This window comes from Centrocercus urophasianus, unplaced genomic scaffold (genome assembly GCF_019232065.1).
Source record: "Centrocercus urophasianus isolate 14NV4802_14NV808 unplaced genomic scaffold, USGS_Curo_1.0 seq_38, whole genome shotgun sequence".
Lineage (NCBI taxonomy): Eukaryota > Metazoa > Chordata > Aves > Galliformes > Phasianidae > Centrocercus > Centrocercus urophasianus.
In genome coordinates this window covers 4,097,675-4,114,117 of record NW_024884955.1, presented here as the reverse complement: position 1 = coordinate 4,114,117, position 16,443 = coordinate 4,097,675, and the positions used below count along the sequence as shown (strand labels likewise).

At 43.8% G+C, this 16,443-nt stretch overlaps 1 long non-coding RNA gene and 4 other non-coding genes across 7 annotated transcripts; all 5 read left to right on the top strand.

The window, feature by feature from the left end:
- The first annotated feature begins 121 nt into the window (after window positions 1–121).
- On the top strand, window positions 122–4,695 carry LOC122167642. 3 transcript variants are annotated; one of them, XR_006171064.1, is made up of 5 exons: window positions 122–157; window positions 557–602; window positions 1,598–1,726; window positions 2,594–2,735; window positions 4,283–4,695. It is a non-coding gene; the product is annotated as an uncharacterized LOC122167642 (long non-coding RNA). The 3 variants fall into 3 exon arrangements; XR_006171066.1 differs by lacking the exon at window positions 122–157 and having other exon boundaries at window positions 555–635; XR_006171065.1 differs by lacking the exons at window positions 122–157; window positions 557–602 and adding an exon at window positions 609–1,037.
- LOC122167752 lies at window positions 398–489 on the top strand. Its single transcript, XR_006171087.1, has one exon. It is a non-coding gene; the product is annotated as a small nucleolar SNORD12/SNORD106 (small nucleolar RNA).
- Window positions 1,436–1,527, top strand: LOC122167750. The gene has a single exon (XR_006171085.1). It is a non-coding gene; the product is annotated as a small nucleolar SNORD12/SNORD106 (small nucleolar RNA).
- Window positions 2,432–2,523, top strand: LOC122167751. The gene has a single exon (XR_006171086.1). It is a non-coding gene; the product is annotated as a small nucleolar SNORD12/SNORD106 (small nucleolar RNA).
- Window positions 3,062–3,156, top strand: LOC122167753. The gene has a single exon (XR_006171088.1). It is a non-coding gene; the product is annotated as a small nucleolar SNORD12/SNORD106 (small nucleolar RNA).
- Window positions 4,696–16,443: the final 11,748 nt, after the last annotated feature.

Below are 16,443 nucleotides of genomic sequence, written 5' to 3'. Positions count from 1 at the left end.
CACCAGCGCGGAGGCGCGCACGGAAACCTCAGAGCTGAAAGCACCGCCCGACATGGCTGCGGCTCCCGCCCTCCGCGCGGGCGGGCCGGGGCGGGCCCAGGCGGCGCATAAAGCGCGGTGCGTGCGGCCCCCCGGCCTCTTGCTGCGTCGCTGGGAGGTGAGTGGAGGTGCTGTGCTGTCTGGGAGGGGGGGGGTTGGCTCGCTTAGTTCGGGTGTTGCGCTCTGTTTCTTCATAGCGCGTCCAGCTCTCGGCTGGATGCCTGCCCTGCCGCCTTTTTTCTCCCCCAGTGAAGAGCACCTGGCTTTGCAGCCCCCCTCCCTCGACCTCCGTCCTGTGTCCCTGCGCATCGCTGTGCTGAGTTGCTGTGGCCGCGCAGCCCTGCCCCTCCCGGGCCCTGCTGGTGTAGGTGATGACTGAACTTTTTTCCCCATCAGAGCGACAGTGCCGATTACTCCTCACTCTAGCCAGGTCTTGTCTGATGCACCAGCAGGGAAGCGCTGCGTTATCCCTCATCCTGCGTGAGCTGTGCTCACTGTTCCTTTGTTTTCTTCCCAGGCCCTGTGTGATGGACGGCTGCAGCTGCCCGCCTCGCTCCGCCACGGTGAGGTTCCTAAGTCCTTTAAATATCCGAGTTGTAAGTAACTATGCCAGTTTTAAGGGACTTCCTGGTTTGTTTTTCATGATGTTTTGCCGCATTATTATCTCCAGAGACTAGATGCGAACATTAGGCTAGGTTTTGTAGAGCTGGAAGCAGTTTTGTCCGTGCAGAAGCATTGTAACGTGGGCCTCGTGTTGCTGCGGTTACACGCAAGGTGTCAGGTCTAGGATGCCGATTAACGAGCACCTCGGGTCGGATCGCGGGTTATCGCTGTGTCCTTGGCAGGACGGCGTGGCGCTGGGGCTCGGCCAGCCCGTGCAGACACGTGGAAGCTGCTGTTCGGAGCTGCTGGCGCAAGGGAGCCCATGGGCGGAGCTGTGCCTTCCGCAGGCAGACCGGGCTGGTCCGGCACTTCTCTACTCTGCCGCTTGCTGGCAGGTATGCGGTAGTGCTCACGGGATGGGGCGTGCGGTGTCCGTGGCCATTTCCTGTGTCCTAGGGTTTGGCGACTGCCCGGCATTCACAGCTGCATGTGCAGCCTTCTGCCCTTGCATTGTTTGGGCAGAAATGTCTCGTGGCCGTAGAGGTTGTACTGCAGAAGTGTAAAAGCTGTTATCTCTGGCTGCCCTTCTGTGTTCACTTTGCGTTAGCTGTCTTGCGCTGTACTGCAGAAGCCTGTTTTATCACTTTTTGGTGCACTCATTGCTTCCCTTGTGCCATGAGCCTGTTGAGCAGGCAAATCAGCTAGCTCTTTCTGGGGAAGGATTCGTGTAAGTCTATGCAGACTCTGTGGATGCACCTAGGATGGGAGTATGGCTGTGTCACTCTTGGGACCTGCTGGTGTAGGTGATGACTGAACTTTTTTCCCCATCAGAGCGACAGTGTTGATTACTCATCACTCTAGCCAGATCTTGTCTGATACACCAGCAGAAAAGAGCTGCTGTATTCCACAGCCTTGTGTGGCTCGATGCTAAATGTTCCTTTGGTTTTACTCCTAGGCCTCTATGAAGGCAGAAAGGCATTGGGCCTGCTGGAGACCTGATGAGATGGCTATAGCCAGCAGTGGATCAGCTGTGTGATGAAGGCAGCTGTCCTGGCTTGCACCACTGCGTATGAACCTTGAACAGGTAAGAATAGCAAGTTTGTAAGGCTTCTGTTGTTGATTTGTTTTACTAATCAAACAAACAAACCTTAGTTAAAAAAAAAAAAAAGGGTCTTCCAAAATGTTTTGTCAAATTATTATCTTTGAAGACTTCCTTTATATAACTTGTAATACATAGCCCAATGCTCAGAGATGAAAGTACATAGGGTTTACTTGTGCAGAAGCATTGCAACAGGAGCCTTTGTGCCTCATGTCACTCACGTTCCATCATGCCAAAAGTGGCAGGTGTGACTAGTGATCAGAAAGCAGTGTAGCAAGGGATTATTAACTTTGTACCAGCAGGCTTAGCTGGAGCAGACTGGTAGGTGTATGGCTGCGTCCCATTTTTTTTTTTTTTTTTTTTTTTTTTTTAGATAAATTGTGCTCATAGAACTCATTGTAAAGTCATTCTGCCTGGAGACATGGAGGTAGTCTGCTCAGAGCAGCTGCTGTAGTATGCCATGGGCACCGTCCTGACATGGGGTCCCTTAGGAAGAGAGGCTGTTGAGTTTGAGGTTTGAGTGCTAGCCAGCTTGAGGAAGTGTCGAGGGGGTTTTAAATTAGTGTTCAGTGGGCTGTATGCATGCATGGCTTTACTGCTTCTGCCATTAGTTCACCATTCTCTGAACCTGTCACAGTAAGTGAGAGCATTGCATGGCTAATGTGGGTGGCTATGTACCTCCTTGGACCTGCTGGTGTAGGTGATGACTGAACTTTTTTCCCCATCAGAGCGACAGTGTTGAGTACTCGTCACTCTAGCCAGATCTTGTCTGATGCACCAGCAGGAAAAAGCTGTCGTGTCCCACAGCTTCATGGGGTTCAATGCTAACAGATCTTTGGTTTTCACTCCTAGGCCTCTGTGAAGGCAGAGAGATGTTGGGCCTGCTGGAGATCTGATGAGATGGCTGTAGCCTGCAGTGGATCAGTTGTGTGACAACTGCAGTTGCCCTTGGCTTTCTCTGCTTTGCATTTCCACTTTTGATAGAGGAGCAAAGGTAAGTTGTTTCCCTGGAGAGTTGATAAATAGGTAGACTTGAGTATTGTAGCATGAACCCTCTGTGCATTACCTTTGTCCCCTTACAGCATGTTTGAGGTAGCAAGTGAGGCAGTGAGCAGGGTACACGCTGCAGGTAGACAGTAAGCTGGAAGCAGTGGTGACGAAAACACTTTTTACTAGTTTACCTGAGAATTTACACCTGTTAAAATATTGTTGATTTCTAGTATCATTTTTGTGCAGGGTGTAGTGCCCTCTTGGTTATTATGGACCTGGAGGCTTTTTTTTAAAATTTGTCTCAACATTAAGCTGAAGAGCATCTGTCATTCTGTGGTATATGATGACTTCAGACTTTTTTCCCCATCAGATCGGCAATGCTGATACAAACTTACATTTAAGCCAGATTTGTCTGATTCCACAGATGGCAAGATTCTTCAGTTTGTCATTTGGTTCTGTATTGAGGCTTCATGCCTATAGGCAGGGAATTTGTGTGTGCTGCATGCTCAAGAGGGCAAACAGAACTGGAGGGTGCTGTCTGTGCATATCTTAGTAATACTGATTGCATTACATTATTTGACATGCATAAAGTCTAAGAGACTGAAAGTGAAAGGATTTTGGCTTTCAGAAGATTGCCAGTAACAGAAATGGCAGAGAGCTTTGACAAGTTTAAATTTAACTTTATTAAGTTATTAATAAGTTATTAATAAGTTATAAAGTTATATATAATAATTATAGTTATATAAGTTATATATAATATATATATATATAATATAAGTTATATATAATAAGTTATAAGTTATTAATAAGTAAGTATTAATAAGTTATTAATAAGTAAGTTTATTAAGGGCATAAACATAGATTTTTTTTTTTCATTTTGTCTCTTTTCAGTAGTGTTAAAATGAAGTGCTGCATATGAAGTTAGAGAACCTTTGTTGTGGATTTATTTTACTTGTGAATGAGATATTCTCCATGCCTTATAAGTGGATAAATGTCAACTTTCAGCAAATTTCTGTTGTGCAGAGAGAGATTGCTTTTGGTGTTTTTTTTTTTTCTTCCTTTGCTTCTGTAAGGGATCATATGTGCATAAGAGAATTTTGCTTCATTGAGTAAACACTTGCTGCTGGCTTCATTCAGCTGCAGCCTGATCTCGCTGTTTGCGTAACCCATGTTCAGCTGTTCCAGCTCTGAGGGAGACTGAAGTCTCCTCAATAGCCTGTAACTGGAGAGCACAAATGTGACCTTTCTGTAAAGCACACTAGAATTCTAAAGGAGTATGAGTGATCTGTGTCAGATGGCAGAGCTGATCAAATTAGTACTCTGGCACCCTCTGCTCAGTTAGTTCCCCAGACTTTTATCAAATACTATGAAATTCCCCCAATTTTTTTTCTAAGAGTGTGTCCTATTTGGAGTGCCTGGCAGTACAGCAGTCACAATGACTGCAGAACAATCCTTACCATCTTAAAGAATTTTAGGGGTGAGATTTTAAAGTTGTATTTTTGCTGTTTGATGTGGGGTGAACTGACATGATGTTGGATATTTTCTTGACAGGTTGAGTAGATCTCTCAGAAGGCTTCAGGATTTGCTGTTATTTCAAAGAACTAGGTGAAGGCTATCTTCTGCTAATGATGTTTCTCTCCATGCTGCTGCCTGTGATCCTTGTACACACTACAACATCCATATCACTGAAACAACTTCTGTGTCTTTTCTCTTGGTCTTGCCAACTCACAGATGGCAGGTGTTGTGTTTTTTGCCTTCATATGATGTATTTAATCATAATGGATTCTGGAATTTGCTGCATGTTCTACGTAACTGGATGATTTTTGTCTGCAAGGGCTGTATTCACCAGCTGACAACTAATGTTGCTTGACATTAAAAGAAGCCTGAAAAAGCTGTTGTCATATATGATGGTCTTGTGTACAAGGAGAGTTTTTTTAATAAATCTGAGTACAGTATGAACTCAACTGTTGAATGAAATTGTCTTCCATATCTTTAACAGCCAATTTCTGTATGCCCTAGTTGTTGGTTTCTGGAGTCAGGTGGTGATAGTGTATCTCTGGGGTGACTCTCCATTGAACTGTTTCTGCCTCAGTTAAGGAGAAAGGGTCATGGTCTCATGGCAAGATAGCTAATCCTCACATACTCTAAAGAAGAAGGTGCTGAACTGAGATTTGTAGCTGCTGACATTCCCTAGGAAACTATAGTGCGCTGGAAGTAGCTGGCCTAAAAAGATGTAGGATATCATGTTCCAGGTAAGTAGGTCACAGTAACTTTGCAAAATCTTCCATATATGATTCTTTCAGAGAGATAACAGCAATTAGGAAGGAAGTGAAACAGGTACCAGCTTCTGTAAAGATTTGGTCATCTCCCTTGGGCAGTGTGATCAGCTACAGAAATGTCTACCGCTGGTTATAGACTATTGGCAGATGTTGATTCAGCTCCTGCAGCCTTCCCCTGGATGCTTTTTGGCAGCCTTCCTGATATGCAGAGGAGGAGAATTAATTATCTATGTGCTGAAGTAGGGGAACACTGAACAAGATGGTTTCCCTAAAACCAGAGAAGTAGTTGGAGCCCTAGAGAATGTTGCTTCTTGTACCTCTGGACGTCTAGTGGCTCTGTGAAATACACACACCTGGTCTCAATGTGAGCAAAACATTTTGTCAGTGAATTTGCACTGTGCAGTGTCCACTTGAGGCTGAATAGTGGTAAGTCTGCCTTCTGCGTGAAGGTGTTCTCCATCTGTTAGGAGCATTAGCCTGGCAATCAAACGGTGTCTCCATAGTGCATAGTCAAACAGACCTTGGCAGATGGCTCATACAGGTCCTGGTCTGGTAGCATTTGTATAGCCCATTAGCAATGCAAATGAAGTAAAACAGCCTCTTGAATTCAAGCTGCTGTGGAAAGCTGGGACTTGTATTAACTGAGTGTCTCGAACAACACAAGTTGAGATTGAAACCCTAGGCCTAGTGATGGAAGTAGTCACTTACTGTTGAGTGGTCAGTGCTGCCGTTGAGAAGCAGCACACTAGTTAGTGCGTTCATTAGGAATGCATTTTCAAACCAACCCTGCAGCCTCATTAGTTTCCTGAGGAGCAGGGCCCCTGTCTGTGTGTTGCTAGTCCTGGGCTAGCTCTCATGGGTCCTGCATGCTGCCTGAAGCAACTGGGTACTTATGCCCTACAGACAGCTAGCTAGCCCAGCAGCCACAATTCTTGAAGCACCTGAAGGACAAAAATGAGAAGTGAGTGGATAACAGGCTAAGGAAATATGCAGCAGGAAATAATTCCTTAAATTTTAAGTAAGTGCTATTTTTACTGCTTGATAGCAATGTCTTTATTAATACTTAATAGCTTGGTAGTTACTTACAGCCCCTAGAATCTCTGCAGGGCGTTTCCATTTCTTATAACTGTAAATAACAGTTTCAGTCATTGTAGGAGGGGATTTGATATTTGAACTGACAGTGCTCTTGAGCATGTATGTCCAATAGGATACAGTGATGATGGAAAATTATTAATCAGCATGTAAAAAGGAGTCTTCCTTTAAGCTGGGTAGAGATTTTTCTCAATAACTATGAACAGCATAATCTCTTGAAGGAATGTACTGATGAGGGGTCAGGGCTGCTAATCAAACTTAATCTAATGATAGTATCTACCAGCAAGCTTTCTATGGACTGTGGAGTAGAGACTGCTAGTCGTCCAACAGGACAGGTGTATCTTGAAAAGTCCTTTGTGTGTTTTTATCTCTTGCCAAGAAATCAGGTTAGGATTGAACTTCTGGTGCTACTCACATATGTGCAGGGATGAATGATAGCACTGAAGATGGCTGATCTGTAAGCAATTTGCGAGCATTCCAGGGTGGGTGCAGGCTGGTGATCTGGAGGAACTGAACTGCATGCAGTGAACTGGGCTCAGGGATCTGACCTGGCAGCTGCAGAGGGTGCTGTGTGTGTACCTCTCCCAAAGCTTAGTTAAGGTCCAAACAGACAGGTTTTACTCATCAACTGCTCATTTGTGTGTGTTTATAGTTGGGATGCTTTCACTTTGTCACTATAGTAGTTTGCTGTAGTAACAGTGGACCAGTGTTTGAGATTTGTCTGTGTGAACAATTAGTTTGGCAGTGGAGAGAAATTCTGAAAGTCATACGCAAGTAAATCTGAAGTTGTCAAAGGCTTTTATATTTGGAAGGGTTAAAGGTGGTCTTCTATACTGACAGGCTTTTGTTTCAAAGCTTTTTTTTTCTGGTGTTGTTTCTAATGTGCCTGCAAACAGCAGGGCACCACAGGTACTGTTTCATTATACATCTGCTGCCATAATCTTTCTGGAACTGATTTGGTTCTAGCAGGCCTTCCCTGGCACTCCTTCCAGACCTGTGCTCCAAATCCCCATCCCTATGAGGAGAGGCTGAGTGTGGTTGTAGCAGCTCTGAGCACTGTGCTGTGCTCTGAGCTCAGGTGATTTCCCCATGTGTAACAGCAAGCTATTCAAAAACTTGAGCTGCAATGGGCTTTGTAGTACTACAGCTTACAACTGTGCTGTGAATTAAGCTTCCCTGGTAATAGAGAAACCTTGAAATAAACTTCATTGGCTCTATCAATGCAGGTAAAATCAGCCCATTTGAAAATCTCTCAATATAGCCCCTTTGTTAAAAGATGGGAGATTTACACTGAATTTAAAAGCAATTTTCACCTGGCATTTGTTGCCCCAGTGTTGCCTGACTTCTGCTGACGCTGGTCACCCCTGACTGCGATAGCTGGGTGTTTTGAACGAAGTAATGAAGGCAAGAAGGAGTGTTTTGGACAAAGGCTGACTGAGAGCCTGTTCTGATTGTATCTCTTCACAGAGAGCTCCCTGCCATCTCTAAGAGACAAGCAAAGGAAAATCACAGTGTGTCCTGGGCTCTTATTCTGCTGCTGTGAAGTGGTTGAAGAGAGCAGTGAGGACAAAGACAGGATTTGTCAGCTCCATCAATTACAACAGAAACAGGCAATTGTTGTATTGAATATACTTGGGTAACTTTCTAAAACTGAAATCTGCAGTCTGACTAGGCTGATATGTTTAAGCAAATGTTTACTTTTCTGAAGCAGCTCTGTTTCTTGGTGCCATGAGCATTTGAGAGGAAAATAGCACAGATTATTGCTCTAGATGTTGCTTTTAATAGCTGTGTTTTCATACACAGTGAGAGGTTTCACATTTGTATTCTCTAAGATTCAGAAATGTTTTTTTGACTGCGTGTGGATTGTTTAACTTTTTTAGACCCATCTGTTAGGTGGGTGCACTAGCTTATGGGATAGCACAGTCCTTTTACTCATTGCTGCTTCTACTGTTTGTATTGTTGTCTCTGCCTTAACCTCTGTTCATCAGTAGATAAAATTACTAAATTATCAGCTGTGTTAACAGGCTAGACACTATTGTGGACAGCAATGAAGTAAAACTTGGTTTTGTAATTGTTCTAGGAACATACAGATTTAGGGACGCTCAAGCTGTCCTACAGACAGGGAAAAAATATTTTTTGTTGAAGCAGGGGGTATCTTTCTATAACAGCTTATCTTTAAATGTTATGCAGTTAGAACCTTTCCTGTTCCACCCTTTTTGCCACTTCCCTTGAAGCAGTGAGGCGAAGTCTGCCATCTCAGTGCAACCCAGGCTTGTTTTGGCACTGTGGGATCTGCTGGCACAACATTGCCAGCTCAATATTGAAGATGATAGATAAAGTACTTTGTGCTAGACATGGTGTAAATTAGGAGCAGTTCCATTACGTTCTCTAGGATCATTTGTAAGTTCATGGAAATATGTTCAGGACTGGTTCTGAGTTGCCTGAGATCTGCTTGATTTCTTTAACATTGTATTTAGAAAGCATCCACTGGAGAGTCTGCACTTCTTTGGTGCCTGTCGCTTGCTGTTTGATTTTGCATGCTGTGGCAGGGTCACCTTGAAGTCTTCCCTCTAGTGCTGAGAATAAGCTTGACTTCTGTAGCCTTTTCTCAAACCAGATATTAAAGCCAAGTGTTGTCCTCATTTCTCTACACACGCTCCTTTGGGTAACCTTCCTCAGCAAGGATGTCCGGGGTAAGAAAGACTAGCAGATGTGATCTCAGCATTGACTATACAAAGAAGTAAGATACGTTGTTCATTTCCAGGTGATAAGCATTCCTCTAGCAGGCTCATCTAGTGCTTGAGTGTGGTAGGTAAGCAGATGCAGTCCCACATGGTTCTGCTTGCCCAGATGAATTCCCTGAAGCTCGTTCCTGAAAGTTGCTCTCCAAAGGTAGTGCAGTGCATCAGCACCCAGGGGTTGGCCTGGGGTAAGTCATGCTTTCTGCTCCACATGTGCTTGTATTTCCCACTGTGGGTGGCCTCAAATGTGTTCAGCAGCTTACTGCTTCTGGTTCAGAGCTGATCTGTAATAGGAAGGGTGAGACTTTTGATCCTCCCACATATGCTGGAATGCTTGCACATCAGTCCAGGATAGAGCCTGGCCCTTAGGAAGCATCGAACCTGGATACCATTTCTCAGAAGAAACACTGTAGTCTACCTCTGTCTTTGTTTAATAACTGTATGTGCACTTCCACTGTGCTGCACATCTGTAATGGTTGTAGACATTGCCCTACTCATGAGCTGCTATCTCATGCTTCTGGTCGCAAATCCTCAGCAGGCTCATGGGAGTGTTGCTCTTGCTGTTACACTGTCTTAGTCTTCATTCATGTTCTTAAGAATTTTGTCTACCAAGAAGAGAGAAAAACATTTTATTCTCCTGAGATAAGATCTGTTTTGAGAGCAAATCCATTTTCTTATACATGTGGGTCTGGCCCTTCACAACAACAGTTCAGAGAAGACTTTTCCTTTGAGCATTCACTGATGGTGTTTTACAGCAGAATATTTGTAGGTACAATTTTCTTGGAAATTTGCAGAGGAGGACTGGAATTGTCCGAGAAGTTCTGTTAATCAGCAATTTATGTTGCTGTGGAAACACCTTAATGGGGCTTGTGAAAACTGCCTGGAAAAATGGTTGTCAAAGGTGCTAACAGCAATTTGCATCTCTTGTTGGTTTGTAGCTTACCTAAACCTATACAATACAATGGGCACATGGTCCACAACAGTTGGTGTTGTATCATGACAGTGACACACATGCAGCTGGTCTCGATTGCACTTGGTCATGGCTTCCCTTTGCAAACCCTGTCACTCTTCTGAACTATGACACATTCTCCCTGGTAGTCTTTCCTCTGATCTAGAGTGCTATGCTAAGTACCAAAGTGATGTCAGAATCCTTCAATGTCAGATTGCTAGAGGTAAAGGCAAGTAGTAACATCAATGGGGATGAGAGAGAAAGTGATGAACTGTGGTGTCTCATTATGCAACCATGTGACCTGGTGGATGTCTTTGTATACAAATATACTGATTTTTTTTTTCCTCTAGTGGAATGGACCAGGTAGACCTACTCTTAGCCTTTTGGCAAGTAGAAGGCATGGTGAGGAGTCATCTTGTTAGTTTTATATAGCAGGTACAAATCTACCCCTTACTCTTCTTTTCCTGGCTCCCTTTTTTCTTTTATTCCTCTGGAGAAAGGTACTTTTAAGAATAAAGCAGAGCAGGGGGGAAGCATAGATGGATTTTCTCAGTGAAGGAATGCAGGCAGTCAGGGCTGGGACTGCCAGACTTGCACTACAAATGCTGGGTGCATGGTCTCTGTGTTACATGAAGTGGACATGATGGGCACAAAAGATGTCATAGCCTGTTGTGTGAGAGACGTGATACAGCCTTTTCTTGCCAAGTGGGTGCCTCTTACTCTGGTGCAGAGTACTTCTGCCTTTCTGAACTGTGACAGGTAATCTGACAAAGGTGCATCCAGGGAAGAGCCTAATGATTTTTCTCTCACAGTGAAAAAGAAAGCTCACTGACACCTGGGTGTTGTCAGACGTTCCCGCTGTCTAATGGAGTCTGTCTATCCATCACAGCACTGTTCCTCCATCTGTGGCTCAGGAGCTATGAGGAGGGAGATGTAAAGCCACATGGGAGGCCAGCAGGGTTTGTGGATGACAGGAGCTTTCAGGTCTTCAGGAGTGCATTGTTGGCTTCAGCCACAGGTGACAGGCTTGTCAGTGAGCTGTGGTTTCCTGTAGGTTTGCCTGATCTGTAAACCTACATAAGATCCCTGAGGGATGGTGGGGTTAGTTCTGTAGAGAGAACTGTGATGAAATTGTTAGGAGCATCCCACAGGCTTTCGTCTTCAGTTCCCTCATACTGGGAGCAAAGGTTGCTTGGGCTTGCAATGCCAATTTCTTAAACTCATTAGGAATATCATTAAAATCCTTTTAAAATGACATTATTTAAAGTCTAGTGACCTCCTCTGTCATCCGGATGTCCCATCCTGAATGTTTTCTGTAAGGCTTTCAGAGTCAGGTGCATTGTTGATGGCAGTGCTATAATATGGTTTAGACAAAAACTCACAATGCTTTATTGATTATTAAAGTGACTTGGTGGAGTCACAAAGGTCTATGGAAATACAGTTTTGAGAAAAGAAACAAAAAACTTCAAACATCTTTTGCTGTAATGTGTTAGGTTAGAATTCTGGTCTAACCACTGAGCAATAGCTTTGTATTCTGTAGACAGCTCTGTAACCTCAAAGAACGCCTCCGGCTTCAAGGATCGTCTTGATCAATTCATGGCTGGGTCGTCCACCAGCCACCCAAATCTTACTATAATACACAGGTCCTCACTAGCTACCAGCACTCCCTCAGTCACTTCATCGTGGTCAGCTTGGCAGGGACAAGGTTTACTCTAAAACTGATGATCCCATGCAACTGCAGTGTTGTTCACTGTCTGTAAGACTCACAGAATTGCAAAACCCTGTGGCGGTTGTTACGTTTAATTTTCTCATTCCAGCCTGTTCATTCAGCAAATTGCATCCCTTTACCATCTGTAGCACGATTGTCCAAAATTGCTACTTGTCTCCACGCTATGGAAAACATGTATGGTCTTATGGCCCGTATCCTCAAGACAGTCAGATACCAGGTGAATACTACTGGAAGACCTGGAGAGGTGAACTTGGTGTTGTGCCTGTGTAAACTTGTTGTGAGGCCCCAGGGCAAAACCAGTTCAGAGGAACCAAAAAGGAAAATGTGCAGTTTCCTTCTTCTTAAATCTTAGCATCCTCTGGTTGTATAACTTCCACAGTGGCTAATTAGGGCGTTCCTAAAAAAAAAAGCAGTAAGAATGCAAAAGAATCTGAAACAATGCACTTTCAGATACGAGAATATCAGGAAACTCCTGTCTTCGTGCAATTATCCTTGCTAATAAATCCAATGAACATGTATACTTGATGGATTAATGCCTTCCAATGCCCATGACAGCTTCTCCTGTCATTGTAGAAAATAAATGTGATCATTTCTGCCATGTAAATTGTATCAATTAAATAAAACCATTAAATAGGTGAGCTAATACTAAAGGTTGTGTTTATCTTCATCCCTGCTGTTACAGTGTGCTCTTCCCCTGTTGCACTCAGAAATGCCAGTCACAAAAAGGACCCTTTATGCTGAGAGTTGACTTTAGGGAGTTTGGATCAATGCTTTGTTTTTTAGCTCTCCTTCACAACATGTTTATTTCCTTCTTATTAATGTGCTGCAAAGTGTTTAGCCATTAGCCATCATCTGCAGAGACTGAATTTGTGCAGATAAGTGTCCTTGAATCTCCTATGGAAATGCATTTCTTGTAGATAAGGCCTCTGGTTTCATCACCTAGGAGCAAATGAGCATCTGCTGCTTTGTAGATTAACTGAAACTTTATTAATTTACAAGGGCCAGCTTACTATTTTGGACTTCTTTTTGTCTGCTAGTACAAGGGGAAATATGGATTTCAAGAGGCAGAATGGCTCCACGGCTGATGAGGGTCTAGAACTTAGGATTCATTTGTTCTAGGTCTAGTTCTACAAATGCTTCTTCAAGGTAGAAGATGCAGTGAAGACGCAAATTGCCTGCACAAGTGAGGCCTATTTGGTAGATGTTTACAACACTGAAATGGTAATTTCCACACCAACTGATTGGCAGATTGCACAGCATGCATCTGACTCATGGTGTGCTCGAGAAGCCCTCAGATTACCTTTGGCAGGCAAACTGGTGTGGGTCAAACAGACATCTTCCCTTGGTAGCTTCTTCCAGGAACTCTGCATGGCAGACATTAAGCTGAGTCCTGCTCTCTGACCTCTTTGGCTTCTTGATAAAAGCAGTGTGTGATGCAGGCAGCACCTGGAGTGCAGAGCCAGATTGTGTACAGATAAGTTTAGTCTTGACAATATAATCAGAATTATTTTGTTTTGTTTTATTAGCATAGTTAACAAATGTCAGCTAAAAACTTGACTAATGTCAACCCTTTGTGAACAGGGCATTTATATTTATGAAACTTCAGTGCTGGACCAATTGTGAAAGCCAAGGTTTTGGATGCACACTCAAAATTAAGACTAGTTGTAGTAAACACATTTGCTTTCTTCTGCAGCTCTTATATCTCATTACTGAGCCTGGTTAATCAGAACTGTTGTCTGTGTGCAGCGTAATATTTTGAACATCATACTTCAGCACATTTTGAATTTAGAAAGGCACCTCCGCATTCTGTTATGCAGCATTTGTATGCATAAATTTAGAATTTGCTTTCCATTTGCTCTGCTTGTCTTCCTAACATCTGGGGAGAGATTTAGGAGAGTGAAATTTGTGGCTGGGGTTGATAACTGCATTGAAGAAATGATGGGAGACTTCCCAAATGACCTTATATTGCACAGGGTCCCATGAGATGAGTGGTGCCTTGTCACACCAGAGCCTGACACTGTAACTTGCATACCTCTTGCTTGCATTTGTGCCTCCTAAGCCAGCTCAACTGACTTGATAATTCAGTAAATTAATAAACATGAGTGTGGGTTGGTTTCAGTGGGTGCTTTTTTGTTTGTTTGTGTTAATCTGCGGATGGATACATTTAGCCTGAGACATACAAGTGTACTGCTATGAGCCTTGGGTGTATCTGCTGCTGTATGGAAGGATAACATCTGCTTTTTATTGTTTCCTTAAGAAAGTGCTGTACAAAAACCAACAAAAAAAAAAAAAGCACACACAGAACATGTTTGTCTTCCTGTTCTGTAACAAGTAAATCTAAGATGTCAGTGTTTTCATCCTAATCTAATGGATAACCACTTACAAAAAGTTAAGGGACCTGTATTCTGACCTATGCCAAGTCGCAGCTGTTTCCCTGCAGTTACAGAAGCAGAAATGGTCGTCTGAGGTCTCAAGCTCTTTTACTGAGAATGCATTAGCCAAGTGAGATGGAACGATGATGACTGGGAAGACTGATGTTGTGGGATGTGAATGGAACTGCTGTTTCTGGAAGGGAGGTGGCACGTATTTCTTGTTTCATCTCTAGAGTGACAGTGACTCATATGCCCTTGGAGATTTCTTGTAGGAAGGGAATAAAATGGTCTGTGCAGAAGAAGAGAAAAGAAAAAAGTCAACTTGCAGTTCAGCCACAGGTTCTTTGGACTAAGGAAAGGTGCTGTGCTGTACAGGACTCTGGTGATCTCTTCTATCCTTAAATATCAGCAACAAAATCCCATGGACCATTCTATAGCACTGACCTGCAGTCTGAGTCAGGGAAGGCTGCTTCTGCCTGCAGGAATCTTCTGGTGTGGTGTGGCTGCTGGAGGAGTATTACTAGAGGGAGAAGTGGTGGCAGTGGTGGCAGCTGGTGAAAGCAGGAGAATGGGAATAGCTTGGGAAGAATCTGAAAAACAAGGCCCTGCTTTTGATTTAATTTGGGAGAGGATTGTGTAGCTTCTGGAATTGATGGAGAATTTTAGGCATTGTGCTTCTTTTCCTAGAGAGTGCCTTGCCATGGGTTTGTCTGGATTTAAGATTCCCAGTAATGCTTTGTGGAGCCAAGAGATACTCTGACCCTTCGTAGGCAGGGTAAAAATACCGGTTTTGACCTGAATGCAAACTTGTTTGAGGCTTTTCTTCTGCTTGGGAGATGGAGTATGGCATGCCTCATTCACAGGGCTCTGTCTCATGGCTCAGACTTTCAGAAATTGTTCTTTCATTTTCTCTAATGAAAAGAGAAAGAGGAACACGAAGTACTGGATTCAGAAAAGCTGGTTGATTTCCTTTTATTTGGGGAAGCAAAAGACCCAGAGAGAAACCACTAAAAGCTTCTTATTAAAGTATTTATCTTCCCTATTTTCTGAATGACACTCTCGACCATTTTGAATCCTTTCTAGCACTCATTAAATGTAATAGCTTTTTAATGACAACGAGTTTGTTCCCTTTATGCCCTACAGTGAGTCACAGCCCTGCTCTCATGGAGGGTTTGTACATGATGGGGTTGTGGAATGGCTCTGGGCAGAGGAGAGGAGGGGAAGGCTACCATCCTTGCTCCCTGTGCATGCCACACATCTGAACTGAATGATGGTGCTTCTCTGCTTCTCCCTCAACTGCCCCCACAGTCCTACCATGCAGCACTGTGAGTGAGAGAAGGCAGAATAAGCAAATGACACTTCCCCTGTGTTGAGCTGAGAGACTGGCTTTGCTGTGTTGAGATGAAGCCTTTATTGAGGGCAAACGCGCTTGAGGTTTAAATCCAAGAAAGTGTTTGTTGCTGTGATAAAGGCACAGCCGTAACTGCTGTGCCATGGTGGGGATTCTCTCAGCAGTACTATGAGGACATGACATTTGTGAGCAGGAAAAAATACACTTTGGACCTAAGGGATAGAGATCTGGGAAACACTGCTTTTGTACGGAAAGCTACTTTGGTTCTCCTCTTTGCAGCCAGGTGAGTGTGGGTTATGCAAGGGTGGCAGAGGCATGGCTGAAGGGATGTGCAGTCTGCTGGGCTCCTGAGCACACAGAAAAGTCCAGGTCTAACAAGAAGGGATTTATTTTCTGACTGAGATGCTTTTAGATCTCTGTGTCAACAGCCCAGTTCAGGCATGCTGACCAAAATCCCCTGCAGTCCCATAATGAGCTCCCATCCCTTTATCAGGGTATAGGACTGCTTGTGGGTGGGCTTTAATTGCAGGTGTTATTTGATTTGATGTTCTTCTCTCCTACAGCAAGAGCTGGCATCTCAGACCATATGGGGTTCTGGTGTAATAGCAAATCTGTCAGGAATATCTCTGAATCTTACTTGGTATGAACTTTCATCCCATGTCTCCATGTGCCAGCCAATGTGTACAGAAAGGGAGTGCCATTCATAGGTCTTTACACTTCTATTCTGAGAACTCAGAGGACGCTGCAAAGAAGAGAATCACAGTGCAGAGTTTGAACCTCTTCCAAGTACAGTGGCATTAGGATCCCTGCAGAAGTGTTCTTTGCATAAAAGAAAATTCCACCAATCTTCTCTCAAATAAGCCCTTTTGAAGCCTCAGTGCTTAGTTCTTCTCCCTTTCCTGACCCCCCCAACATTTCTTCAATTATGGCTTTCAGTACAGGGTGCCTGGGATAAGTAGGCAGACAGGCATCTGAAGAAAGCAGGAGCAGGTATGAAAGGAAATCATCCAGCATCTCTGGTCTTCACAACTATTTTGAGTTTCTGGTAAGAAATAATAATAAAAAAAACATTCTCACATTTAAGATGATTTTTTCCAGCAATAACCCTTGACATCTGCCAATGTGAATTTTTCCTCTTGGCCTTAACAGCATGAATTCACATTGTGATTGGGTCAATGCACTCTGCCTCAGCTCAGCCC